The sequence below is a fragment of the Macaca mulatta genome, chromosome 1, assembly GCF_049350105.2.
Source record: "Macaca mulatta isolate MMU2019108-1 chromosome 1, T2T-MMU8v2.0, whole genome shotgun sequence".
Taxonomy (NCBI): domain Eukaryota; kingdom Metazoa; phylum Chordata; class Mammalia; order Primates; family Cercopithecidae; genus Macaca; species Macaca mulatta.
Window position 1 is genome coordinate 216,703,756 of NC_133406.1, and position 12,819 is coordinate 216,716,574.

Below are 12,819 nucleotides of genomic sequence, written 5' to 3' on the forward strand. Positions count from 1 at the left end.
CAAGGGTGAAGAATTTAGTCCCATTAAGTCAGTAGAGGAGCTGTCATCAAAACACCATGATTTTCCTGAAGTGGAAGTCTATGGATGGCCAGAGGCCAGAGGAAGTCTATAGGCTTTAGTTTTAGAACTGGCAGGTTGCTGCCAAGTTCACTTATCTATGCCTAGCACTGCACTAGTGCAGGGGAGACCCACACTTCCTGGGAGATAGGATGTGGTAGAACACAGAGACCCAATCTGAACGATTCTGAAAATATAAGCACGTTCTAAAATGCCTAATTGTGCTTAAATAAAGTGGAGAGGGGAAGAAAAATAGAGATTGTGGCTAGCAGGGTAGGCTTTTGAGAGAAGGTGGAGCCTTAACTGGTCCTTGAAGAATGTATAGGAATTAGGAAAATGCGGAGAGGCCCCTCTGAGGGGGAAAGGGCTAGAGAAGGGGATGCTGCCTGTGCCATCCCAGGCTGCGATGTAGCAGAAACTCTGTCCTGGGAGAACTTACACAACTCCACAAGAAAAACCTTGAATGCGCCGAAAGCCAAATGGATGAAGGAAAGGAAAGGTTAGAAGACAGGAATAAGCAATTCACAAACACATGGAAAGATGTTCCGTCTCATTAGTTATCGAAGGAATAAAAATTAAAACGAGATGCAAATGGTTGCCTACCAAATCAGCCCAGATTTGAGAAAACGATAGTAGCCAAGGTTGCCAAGGGTGTGGTGAAAGAGGAACTCTCATTCATGGCTGGTGGGAGTAGAAATTAGCAGAACTGTTTTGGAAAACAGTTTGGCAATGTGTCTTAAAAGCACGGGTATGTTGATATCCTTTGATCCTGTACCTCCTCCTCAGGGAGACTGGCTCCGGTTACTGTGAATAGGGGAAACCTTCGTATATGAAATTCTCACTGCATCCTTACTTACACAGTGGAATAACCACCACAGTGTCCCAAAGGGGAATGTGAGGTACATTATAGTGTCTCAACCTAGTGAAGTATTATGTATCCATTCAAAATAATGGCAGCAAAAATCTAGATTTGCTTTAATATTTTACATTAAGTGACTACAGCAGGACAAAAAACTTCATATCTGGTAGAGTAGCCATATGCAAAGTGTTTTTTGTAACTGTGGTAAACAAAACAAAACAAAACAAAACTCCACAACATAAATTTACCCCTTAACTATTTTTAAGTGTACAGTAGTGTTAATTTTATGCACGTTGTCATATAACAGAGCCCCAGAACTTTTTTTTTTTTTTGAGACAGAGTCTCACTCTGTCACCGGGGCTGCAGTGCAGTGACATAATCTTGGCTCACTGCAACCTCTGCCTCCCGGGTTCAAGCAAGTCTCCTGCCTCAGTCTCCTGAGTAGCTGGGATTACAGGCACCCGCCACCACGCCTGGCTAATTTTTTGTATTTTTAGTAGAGACGGGGTTTCACCATGTTGGCCAGGCTGGTCTTGAGCTCCTGACCTCATGATTTGCCTGCCTCGGCCTCCCAAAGTGCTGGGATTACAGGCGTGAGCCACCGTGCCCAGCCAGCTCTAGAACTTTTTAATCTTGCATGACCGAAAATCTATACCCACCAAACAACTCCTCACTCCCCTCTCTTGAGTCCCAGGCAACCAGCACCCTACTTTCTGTTTCTATGAGTCTGAATGACTTCAGATACCTCACAGAAGTGGAATCATGCAGTATTTGCCTTTTTGTAACTGGCTTACTTCACTTAGCATAATCTCGAAGTGTTTTTTAAAGGATTCAAATAAAAGACGCCAAAACTTGTGGTTGGCTTTGAGTGGTGGATCTAAATATGGTTTTAAAACTTCTTTCTACATTTCCCTTTTTCCAAATGGTTTAGACTCATTTCTTTTTAAGGAAAAAGGACAAGAAAGCAGGTCCCAGAGGCCTAGGAAGTAGCACATTCTTAAATTTGTCACATGCTATGGAGGTGATAGGCTGGCACAAAGAAGACCTTAAGCTCAAGAAAAGACTCCAATGTGAGACCCAAAGCATCCAAGCTTCCCCCTGTCATCTTGCCTTCCCAGAAAGCCAGCTGCATTCTAGGTAAGGCCTGAGAGCTGGGGATGTAGAGGACACCCTGCCCTGGTTCTTTTCTCCAAGAATCTACCACTCCTGGGCCCAGTATTGATTAGTGACAGGGCCAGTCGACATTCACCGCCCAAGACAACTATGATTCATTCCTACCTCTCCCAGGGAATGTTAAATAGCTGTCTGCTCTTGGCTCTCTCTAAACCCACCCAGCCAAGCAGCCCTCGGGGACCTAAGCCATGCTCCACCTGCTACGTGCAGAGTTAAAAGGAGGGACTGATGCTGAGTGGGTATAAATTAGGAAGTAGGTGGAGGGCACAGAAATACATCCGCCCAGTACTGTTTTTTGGGTCCACTGCTGTATTGGAAAATCCTTGCGGGCCCAGATCTTTTGTTGTCCAGCATCTCCACCCTCCAGCCCTGATTACAGGGTTGTAGACCTTGTGGAGACTTCATAAATATTCATTCATTGGATGAACCAAGAGCATCCTATCATTTGGGCAAACAGCTCATTTGAGGTGTGGTGCATTCATCTTGGCAAATCCACCAAGACACTGGAAAGTTACAGCAACAGGCAGATGACAGGCAGGGGGAGGAGACCTCAGGCAGAGGACAGGCAGGGAGGAGACCTCAGGCAGGGAGCTGGAAAGGACGCCAGGCACAGCAGAGGGGCTCTCGGTTACCTTCCATCCCGCCCTGCTTCCATGTTGCTACCTCTGAGTGCTAGACCCCTCCCCAACTTGATGTCTACTCCTATCCCTAAGAAGCATGATATGAACACAGGCAAGCACATTTCTCCCATCCTATTCAGGTCAGCTGGAATACAATAAGCACCAACCGCTACCATCCCTCAGGACCAGGAAAACCGAGTGTGAGTCCCAGCTCTGCTGCTTACAAGCTGAGTGACCTTGGGCAAGTCATGTATCCAAGGGGCAACACACTATCTAATAAATATGTAAGGCATGCCTAATTTTAAAATATTCATTTTTTGGGTTCTTGGAAACTTTACAAATAGCACCTACTTCTCGCAATGCCCTGTGACAGAGAGACTATTCTTATCCCCATTTTACAGAGAAAGAAAGTCTAGATTCAGAGAGGTTTAGAAAATTTCCCAAAGTCATAAGGCTATGAAGTGGTAGAGCTGAGATCTGGACCAGGTCTGATGACTTTACAACTTGGGCTCTGCCACCAGGCCATGCTGCTTTCCATCCACACCTACCTACAAAGCATTGCTGTAAGGCTCAAAAATGGGGTCACATATGTGAAAGCATGTTGTGAACTCCAGTGCACCGTATGATTATTAGGATGGCTGTGGAGACATTCACAGGACAGGGAGAGGGGAAGGGACTGGAAAATCTCAGGACCACCTACCACACCTGCATCTGTCCGTATAAGCTTCTCAATTTCCATGACGGTGTTTGGCCCCGAGGCAGCCCTCCCTCCTAAGGTGGGCAGGAAGAAATTCTCCCTGCTCTGAAACTAAGAGCAGTTTCACAACTAGGGCTGTGTCCCATGGGCTCTCTGCATCAACCAACTGACCTTTCCATCAGCTGACAAGGTGTCCTGAGTGCCTAATATGCATTCAGCACAGCGCCAAGCCCTCTGCCTTCACTGGGGGGCCAGGCCAGGCTTCAGGAGGCAGGCTTTTGCCCCAAGGGAGCTGCCTAACTCCAGGGCTCTGGGGAAAGAGAGCCTGACTAGAGAAAGACCTCTTTCAGATGTCACTGGAGGTAAGAACACACAGATGACAAAATCACACGCTTTGTAGGTCTGGCTGCCTGAACTGGCTGTTGATTGACTCAACTCTACAATTCATCACCCATATATCATGGTTACTGAACAACTTCTCAGCAAAGCTGGGTGGCACAGCGATCAACCACGTGGGCTCCAGAATCAGACAGACCTGTGTTGGAACTTGGCACTGTGTTAATGAAATTACTTCAACTTTCTGTTCCTTAGTTGCCACATCTGCAAGATGGGGTAATATGATCCATTCACAGAATTTCTGTGAGGAGTAGAAGAGATGATGCACATGGAAGCTTCAGCACAGTGGGCATGTAGTAAGTGCTTCAGCATGTAGTAGGTGCTCAGTAAATGTATCTGTGTGTGTGGCCAGAGCTACTTAGTTAGATGGGTAACTAAGATGAATGAGAAAAAGGCTTGCCTTCAAGGATTATACGTTCAGTAGCAGGGTCAGAAAACTACAATCTATACTATAATCATGACTGTACTTAATATTTATATTTAATTATTCCATGCAATCCTTGCCCAATCAAGATCAGGCAACGAAAAAGTTGTAGAGCCAGGATTTGAACCCAAGTATGGCTTACTAAGATTGAGACATTAATTTGGAGAAAAGGATCAGACCCCGAATTAGGAGACCCAGGAATGAGTCCTCTTTTTGGACCAACTTTCCTAGCTGACATATATATATATATATATGGACATTTGGAAATGAATGTGCTGTGTACTTGTCAAGTTGATAATTATTACATATGATGGTAGAAACTGAAACCAGACAGTCCTACAGTTAGTAAATTAGAGGCAAGGTCTGAAATCCTTTCTGACTTCTGAGCCTGTGCTCTTTCCCACGTGCTATGTCGACCTGCCAGCCTTGAAAGTCTAATGAGAAATTCACCACGGATCTGCCAAGAAGCAATAGGCTCACCAGTCATTCATTGTTTTACTCTCAATCACTAGTTTTGAGGAACTGATGGATTTATACTAAGGTAATTGTGTCTCCTGGGTGACCTAATCATGACACTGGGCAATGAAGCAACGAGACAAGAGAGAATACTTTCACGGAGCCTGCATGTATTCATGACCTACTGTGTGCTCAGCCCTATGCCAAACCCCAGCATACAGATGTCATGCCCTCCCTATGCTTCTAGGTTTGTGGTGAGCCAAGGCAAACACTGAGGAAGTATCCAGCCACAAAAGACTCTAACCAGAAGCTCAGTTTTACTTTGAACTGTAATTATGAAGACCTTGGATTCCTACAGACCTGGGTGCAAAACTGGGTTCTGATACTCAGTGCCTGTGCAGTTTTGAGCAAGTCACTTCACCTCTCTGAGCCTGTGAACTGGAGATGAGAGGGATGTACTCAGGGACATTGGCTGACAAAGACTTCGTTGGGTTGTGCAAGACAGCGTGGGTTCCAAGACCACCTAGGGGGAACACTATAGCCTTGTGGTTGCCAACTAAAGAAAAATCAGGCATTTAAATAGTTTTACTTTTTCTATTTTTTATTTTTTGAGACAGAGTCTCGCTCTGTCACACAGGCTGGAGTGACATGGTGCGAGCTCGCTCACTGCAACCTCCGCCTTCCAGGTTCAAGCGATTCTCCTGCCTCAGCCTCCTGAGTAGCTGGGATTACAGGCGTGTGTCACTACGCCCGGCTAATTTTTGTATTTTTAGTAGAGACGGGGTTTCACCATGTTGCCCAGGCTGGTCTCGAAGTCCTGACCTCAGGTGATCTGCCCACCTTGGCCTCCCAAAGTGCTGGGATTACAGTTGTGAGCCATCGTCCCCTGCCTAATAATTAGTTTTATTAAGAGGATTGCAACCTGGTAGTCTTTCAGAGAGTTTATGTTAGACTGCTTCAAAACAGTATTTAAGTCCAGTTTATATGAAGATAGGGGTGGTTCTGCATGTGCTCTGAAGTTACATCAAACCTACTCAGAAGTTACATTAGAGCAAAACCTTATGAAAGTTTGGGTGCGAGGGTACATGTGTTTATAGATTACTGAGGCACAATCATTAGTCCTGTCAGTATCTTATGCAGAGGAAGAAGCAAGGGCCAGCCAGGATCATTGAACTTATTTTTTTCTAAAAATGCTGTAATTCGGGCAAGAGATGTGGGAACCTGTGCTCTATCCCGCTCATCATCTTATGAGCAGGAGGACTGCGCTGTCACAGAGTCAAGGGCTTTGTGAAATTCTGCTGGGAGGCAGAATGAGCAAACATTGCTCCTTAGCTCTGCTACTTTGTCTTACGTGGTTAAGAGTGGACTTGTGTAAGACAGACCGGGTATGGAATACTAACTGCTCCATGATAGCTGCGTGACTGTGCAATTTATTCAATTTCCCAGGTCTCTCTGTTTTTTACAGGAACAGAATGCAGTGACAACAAGCTTCCTGGAGGAGACAGAGATCACAACACGGAACAGGAATAGCAAAACTCCAGGGACAAGACCCCAAAGAGCGCACCTATGATATTCAGCTGGACTTAAAGAGAGAGAGAGAAAGAGAAAGAGAGAAAGAGAGAGAGAGCCTGGGGGTGCCACCAGCCCTGCAGCAACCCTGTAACGGCCTCATGCAGCCGACTGTGGGTGCGAGTGCCCGTACCTCCACGGGCAAGGATGGTGGCCCAGAAAAACCACTTTTGGTGTTAACGGCTGAGTGTAAATTTCCAGTCCCAGGCTGCACCAAGCGGCTGAGCTCCTAATGGAACGCCCTGATTGGGTCTGCTTGCCACCGTCCAACATTGAGCTCTCCTATTGGACAGAGCCTCTACACCAGCACGCCTCTCTGTATCACCATGAGCCAATTAGCTGAGGCCGGGCTGTGAGGTCACCCAGGGGACAGGGTTGGCTCCAGCTATAGCTGGGAAGGAGCCGTTTCCCGTAACGTCCAAGACTCCTCTGCAGTTCACAGCTTGACCTGGCTTTCTTCCCTATGTGCCAGCTCCTCACGGCCATTGATGTGCAGATGGACTCGAGTCTGTCCTTCACAGGCACGTTTATGAGGCACTGGCCAGAGTGGTGTCCTCTGTGGCCCTGGGACAGAATTTGTGTGCTTGGCAGCATTGCCTATCCAAGACCAAGATGGTGGAAATTACCCGTGCATTACTTGGAAGTCTGGATAAGACTCGATTGATGGCTGCCGTGACCCAAGCACCAAGAGGGGCATCAAGATGATGCAGATGTGCCCGTGTCCACAAAGAGCATCTGCCTCCTTGCAGAAAGAGAAAAACAGTTGCAGAAATGTAATACAAAGTAGAAAATATCGATGCCTCAAAAGAGGTGAAGATAGCGTGCAAAAGAGGTGAGGATGTAGAGCTCTGGGAAGACTGCTGGAGCTCTGGGGCAGGAAGGACGAGAGCAGATGGCTTTTTAGGACAATGCCACTCTGGCCATCACTGAGTGCTGCGAGGAACTCACAGTTCTAACAAGCTCTCTCTCAGTGGGAGACAGAGGAGTATAGTGGTTGGAAGCACAGGCCTTGGAGTTGGCCCACTGGTTTCAAATTCCTCTTCTATTTTCTAGCTCTGTGAACTTAAGAGGTTTAAGTGAGATGAAAGTACCTCAGTGTCCAGCATATAGACGAATGGCTATTATCAGTTGTCAAATGAACTATCACACGCCCTCAGATAACGCATCACAAACTCCAGGATCCAAAACGACAGGACTAGAACCTTAGCCTCTTCCAGTTCTTCGGTAATCTGCAATTCAGGTTGAAGGGTGAGAAGAGAGGATGGAACAGACAGACCCACATGGGCCTTTACTCAACTCCACACCTCCTCTCCGGTGGCCTTAAGTGAGGCAGGGAAGGCTCACGTGGATCCCTGAGGTCAGCGCTCCATCTCGCCCTGATGTCTGCCTGGTCTGTGATGCTGCCCTGGCCTTCCTGCATGCCTTGGTCCGGGCTGACCTTTCACCAGATGAAATGGGCCCTTTCAATGGTTGAGGAAGAGAAAGACTGGCCCCTGCCTTCTGTAGCTTGTCATTAGGGGGCAGTCAGCAGCCTAGGGACATGCAAAGGTTTCCAGCCCTTTAACTCTTGATTCTCAACTCCTTCCTTCCCCAGCTCTCCCCCAGGTATATTACGAGCAGTGGGGGCTTCTAGTGTGAAGATAATCTCTCCGCAACTTTAAGACTTTAAGAGTTTCATAACACTCTCCTTCCAGTTGTTTGTTACCATATTCACATCTGTAAGAGGTATATTTTAAAGCCCCAGCAAGGAAAGAATTGTTGGGCCTTGCTCTGTGTTTTGCAGTTGCCTTTATTTTAGTACTAACCTGAAAATAATTATCTGTGGCTAAGTCTGCTTCCACTGGGGTCCTCAAGGGCCGGATCTGTGTCTGATTCATCTCTGTGCTCCCGGAATTGAGTACAAGACCTGGTACGGGGTGGGGGTGGGGAGGTGCCCCATGAATACTTTGAGGGGTGGATGGATGGATGGCATAGCTCATCCATTTGGGCCTAGACACTTGGGAGCTCATATCACAACAGAAAACTGTCCCGATTTCTCTCCCTCTGACCTGATCTAGGTTATTGCCTAAAATTCCCCCATTTGACAGTTCATCTCTTTGAATTCATCATTTACCGCCTCGGCCTCCTGGAATTTGGATTCTCTTTTAAAATCAGTTCGTCAGGGGTTCTGGAGAGTTTTAAGTGTCTGGAGGGTTTTAAGAGTTTCATGAGTCCCATGAAAGTGTTTGCAAGATTTTCAAAATGTGTGGGTACAGTTTCCTGGTGGTGAGGTTACCACTAGCTTTCGTCAGATTTCCAAAGGGGCTGTGACAAGAAGAGGTGAGGAAATGCTGTCAGGATAGAGGGCTGTACGCAGAGACTTTCTGAGGACCCTGGATCATCAGTCCTCTCATTTATAGAGGGAAGAGAACGACACTCACAGGATTGTCAGAATTCAGTGGTTTTGGTGCTTCCTCAAACTGTATTGGGTGTCCTACATACACCCCTGAGTGCACACTGGAACCTCCTGGAAGGATTTCCATTGCTCTTGAAGCCTTCCTGTGGCCCACGTGGCCCTCCAGGCCCTCTCACAGCTTGCTCTCCTGTCTCTCCCCTCAAGCCACAGCTCTTTTTACTTCCTTGAGTGACCCTTGCTTCCTCCCATCATGGGATCTTTGCACTTCCTGCTCCCTCTTCCTGGAATGCTTTCTCAGAGGTGCCGCCCTCATTCCCTCTTTGCCTGAATAACTCTTGCTTCTCCTTCAGATGTCTGCATACTTATCTCTTCTTCAAGGATGACTTCCCTGACCATCCTGACTAGACTAAAACCCTCCTTCACAGGCCCTTAGAGCACTGGGAACTGCTTCAGCACACTACTGAAGTAGTTTTATGATTTTATATTGACTTTTATGATTCCTTAATTGGTGTCTGGCACCACCACTGCATTGTGGGCTCCAGCAAGGCAGGAGCCAAATGCATACTTTTCCTCTGCATTCTATTCCCAGGACCTAGCACAATATATACACGTAATAGGTGCTAAATAAAAGGGTATTGGGAGCATCAAAACTCTTGTTTTCATGTACTAGAGCAGCCCTAGCTGGAATACTTTCTCTAATGCTTTCTTTGTTGTTTCTTCAGAATTCATGAGGTGGGCTTATTCTCATGAATAGTGTGGGATGGTCAGTCTGGGTGTGGACTCTAGAACCAGACCGCCTGAGTTCAAATTCTGGCTGTGCCTCTTACTAACGCAGTAACCCTGAGCAGATCATTTAATCTCTCGCTGACTTGGTTTTCCTCATCTATGATAACATATGGATACGATAACAGTACCTACTTTATAGGGTATTTGTGAAGATTTGATTAATTCACACACATAAAGCCCTGAACAGTGCCCAGCATGTGGCTATCATTATTAGCCTCCTCCTATGTTTGGCATTGACTACTTGAATGCACCTAAACGTTAGGAACCAGCAGTTTTTTAGACTTCTTCACTCTCTTTTCATTTACTTAACTAGCACAAGTAGTGAGGTAATGGCAAAGCCATTGCTGATATGCAGATCCTGGGGGCTTTGTTAGGCTTATTAGCCAAATAAACCACTATCTTCCAAACTCCAGCCTCCCTTGTGGAATTCAAACATTAGTTTCAGCAAAATGACACCTGACCACATGTCAGGTCTTGGAGTTTTCTTACTAAGAGATGAAACTCCAAATATTATATTAGTATATGGAACCCAGGGTCTTGAAGACAGAATTCATTAATGCCCCTGAATCTTCAGCATGAATAAGGGCCCAGACTTTTCCTTTGAGCCTGGGAAGGAACTAACACTTGTTGAGCATCTACTATATCCCTGGCACTCTACAGACGTAATTTTCTAATTCAGTCCTTATGTCAATCCTACATTTTGGAAATGAGGAAAGTAAGGCTCAGAGAGGTTAAACTATGTACCCAAGGTCACACAGTGGAAAAAACTAGGATTTGAAAATAATAGGACTGACTCCAAAATCTATGCTGTTTTCATTCTAATACTTGGGCATTTTTGTTAGAAAAAAGCTCTGAAAGTTTATTTGGGGCGATAGAACAGTTCCGTATCCTGATTGTGGTGATGGTTATACAAGCCTGTACATGTGATAAAATTTCAGAGAAACATGAGCACACACACATAAGAGTGCATGTAATGTAGAAACTTGTAAAATCCAAAGAAGGTCTGTTTTTGAGTTAACAGTATTGTACCTATGTCAATTTCCTGGTTTTGACAGTGTACTTTGGTTGTGTAAGATGTTATCATTGTGGGAAGCTGGGTGAAGGGTACGCAAGAACTCTTTTTGTATGCAACTTATTATGAGTCTGAAACTATTTGAAAATAAAGAGTATTATTTGTTAAATGAATTCTGACAGTTAATAAAGGGGGAGCTGAGAGTGGCTAATAAACAATGGACATCACTATCTTACTTAAGGTCTCTTGGGCTGGGGGTCAGGAGACTTGCAGAGGCTGAGGAAGAGGCCACCCTGCCCTTGTGCCTACCCACAACCACAGCGGCCCACAGCATGTCCAGTGGACACCCCTGGAGTGATGCAGTTGACAGTCATGCTTATTAGTAAGACAGACTCTGGTTGGTCTGGTCTAGGAGTGTGCTTAAGCCAGCTTGAACCAGCTCTCCAGAGCCATTATGTTCATCTCTTCCTAACTCTGCATGTAGTAAAGTTAGAGTAATAGCTTAAAACTAGCCGTGGTGGGAGTCTCTACAGCATAGAAATCAGCAAATGCAACAGATCAGAGTTGGTTTTTTCCTGAACAGCACACCACTACCCCAGTCTACATCATATGCCCACAACAGAAAGATTATCTTGTGCTTCTCCAAGGATGACAGGGTTCCTATTATAGGCACTGGCTGTAGCACCAGCCCAGTGTCCAGCTGTCTTTAGCAAGCCACAAAGATCTGACAGGCACTCACACACAAGGCCTTGAGCTATGGCACTAGTTAGTGCCTCAAAATCTGCAGATGAGGTGCGGTGGCTCAAGCCTGTAATCCCAGCACTTTGGGAGGCCGAGATGGGCGGATCACAAGGTCAGGAGATTGAGACCATCCTGGCTAACCCAGTGAAACCCCGTCTCTACTAAAAAATACAAAAAACTAGCCAGGCGAGGTGGCGGGCGCCTGTAGTCCCAGCTACTCGGGAGGCTGACGCAGGAGAATGGCGTAAACCCGGGAGGCGGAGCTTGCAGTGAGCTGAGATCTGGCCACTGCACTCCAGCCTGGGCGACAGAGCAAGACTCCATCTCAAAAAAAAAAAAAATCTGCAGATGACAAATCAGGTGAAGTCTTCATAGCTGTGTTCTGAACAAGCCAGAGGGACTGCAGTGGGCAATGTGGCACAATAGACATAGTCTTGGACTAGAAGTTCTAGGCTTGGTTCTACAGCACCTTGGGCAAGTCACTTATCTCTGGGTCAGTGTCCTGAGGAAGGGAAGGAAAGAGAATTGTGCTAGATGGTCCCTGAAGGCCTTCTCTAAGAACGATTTACTTTCAAAATAAGAACTCAGCCCTGGATCTGCCATCTACTCCCTGCGTGGCCTCAGACAAGTCCCTTCACCTCTCCGAGGCCTCAGTTTCTGCATCTGCAAAAGAGGATAAGAATCCCTTTTTCAAAGAATTGTTCTGAAGCATAAATGAGTTTTAGAAGGTGTGTCCCCTGCCCTCAAGGGGTCCCAGTCCTGTAGGAAACATAAACCCACCCAGATCAGTGAATGCTGAGTTTCCTGAAGTATGAGCCAGGAGATGATTTCAGTTCGTGTTCAGACTCATGTTTTCTGTTAATAATTGCATATGTATACATTTATTTTAAGGTACCTCAGGAGAAATTAATAATGATTCACCCAAGAGTGCATGGACACTATTGCTAAGAATAATAATTTTTTTAAATTGAATTGTTTAAAATCCAACTTAGAAATGTTCGGTAGCTGGGTGCAGTGGCTTACAGCTGTAATCCCAGCACTTTGGGAGGCCAAGGTGAGCAGATTGCTTGAGCCCAGGAGTTTGAGAGCAGCCTGGACAACATAGAGAGACCCCATGTCTACAAAAACTACAAAAATTAGCCGGGTGTGGTGGTGTGCACCTGTAGTCCCAGCTACTTGAGAGGCTGAGGTGGGAGGATTGCTTGAGCCCAAGAGACAGAGGTTGCAGTAAGCTGAGATCACACCACTGCACTCCAGCCTGAGTGACAGAGTGAAACCTGGTCTCAAAAAAAAAAAAAGTTTGGCAAATGAAAACACAGATTGTAAGGGAAATCTCAAAAGTGAAGCTTTGTAGATGCTGAAATGAAAAGTCCTTTTCAAAATGGAGGCTCCTGGCTCCTTCAGTTCTGACGCTGTGGGAAAATGGGTGGGAGATGTGGAGAGGCAAATTTGGGAGTCATACATGAAAAACCTTGACAGCAGTTCTACCTGTTAACCAGGGAGAGAGGGCGGGCTCTGAGGGGTTTCTGACCATTGACAAGGTTGTTCTAGAAGCCATCAGATCAGCAAGGGTGCTCTGGCTGGGAGTAATAGAAACTGTGACTCAAAGTGGCCTCGACAAGGAGGGATCTTAT

General features: G+C 46.1%; 1 long non-coding RNA gene across 1 annotated transcript; it reads left to right on the plus strand.

The window, feature by feature from the left end:
• Positions 1-3,997: 3,997 nt before the first annotated feature.
• On the plus strand, positions 3,998-10,617 carry LOC144335238 (uncharacterized). Its single transcript, XR_013405911.1, has 2 exons — positions 3,998-4,098; positions 6,148-10,617. It is a non-coding gene; the product is annotated as an uncharacterized LOC144335238 (long non-coding RNA).
• The last annotated feature ends 2,202 nt before the right edge of the window (positions 10,618-12,819 follow it).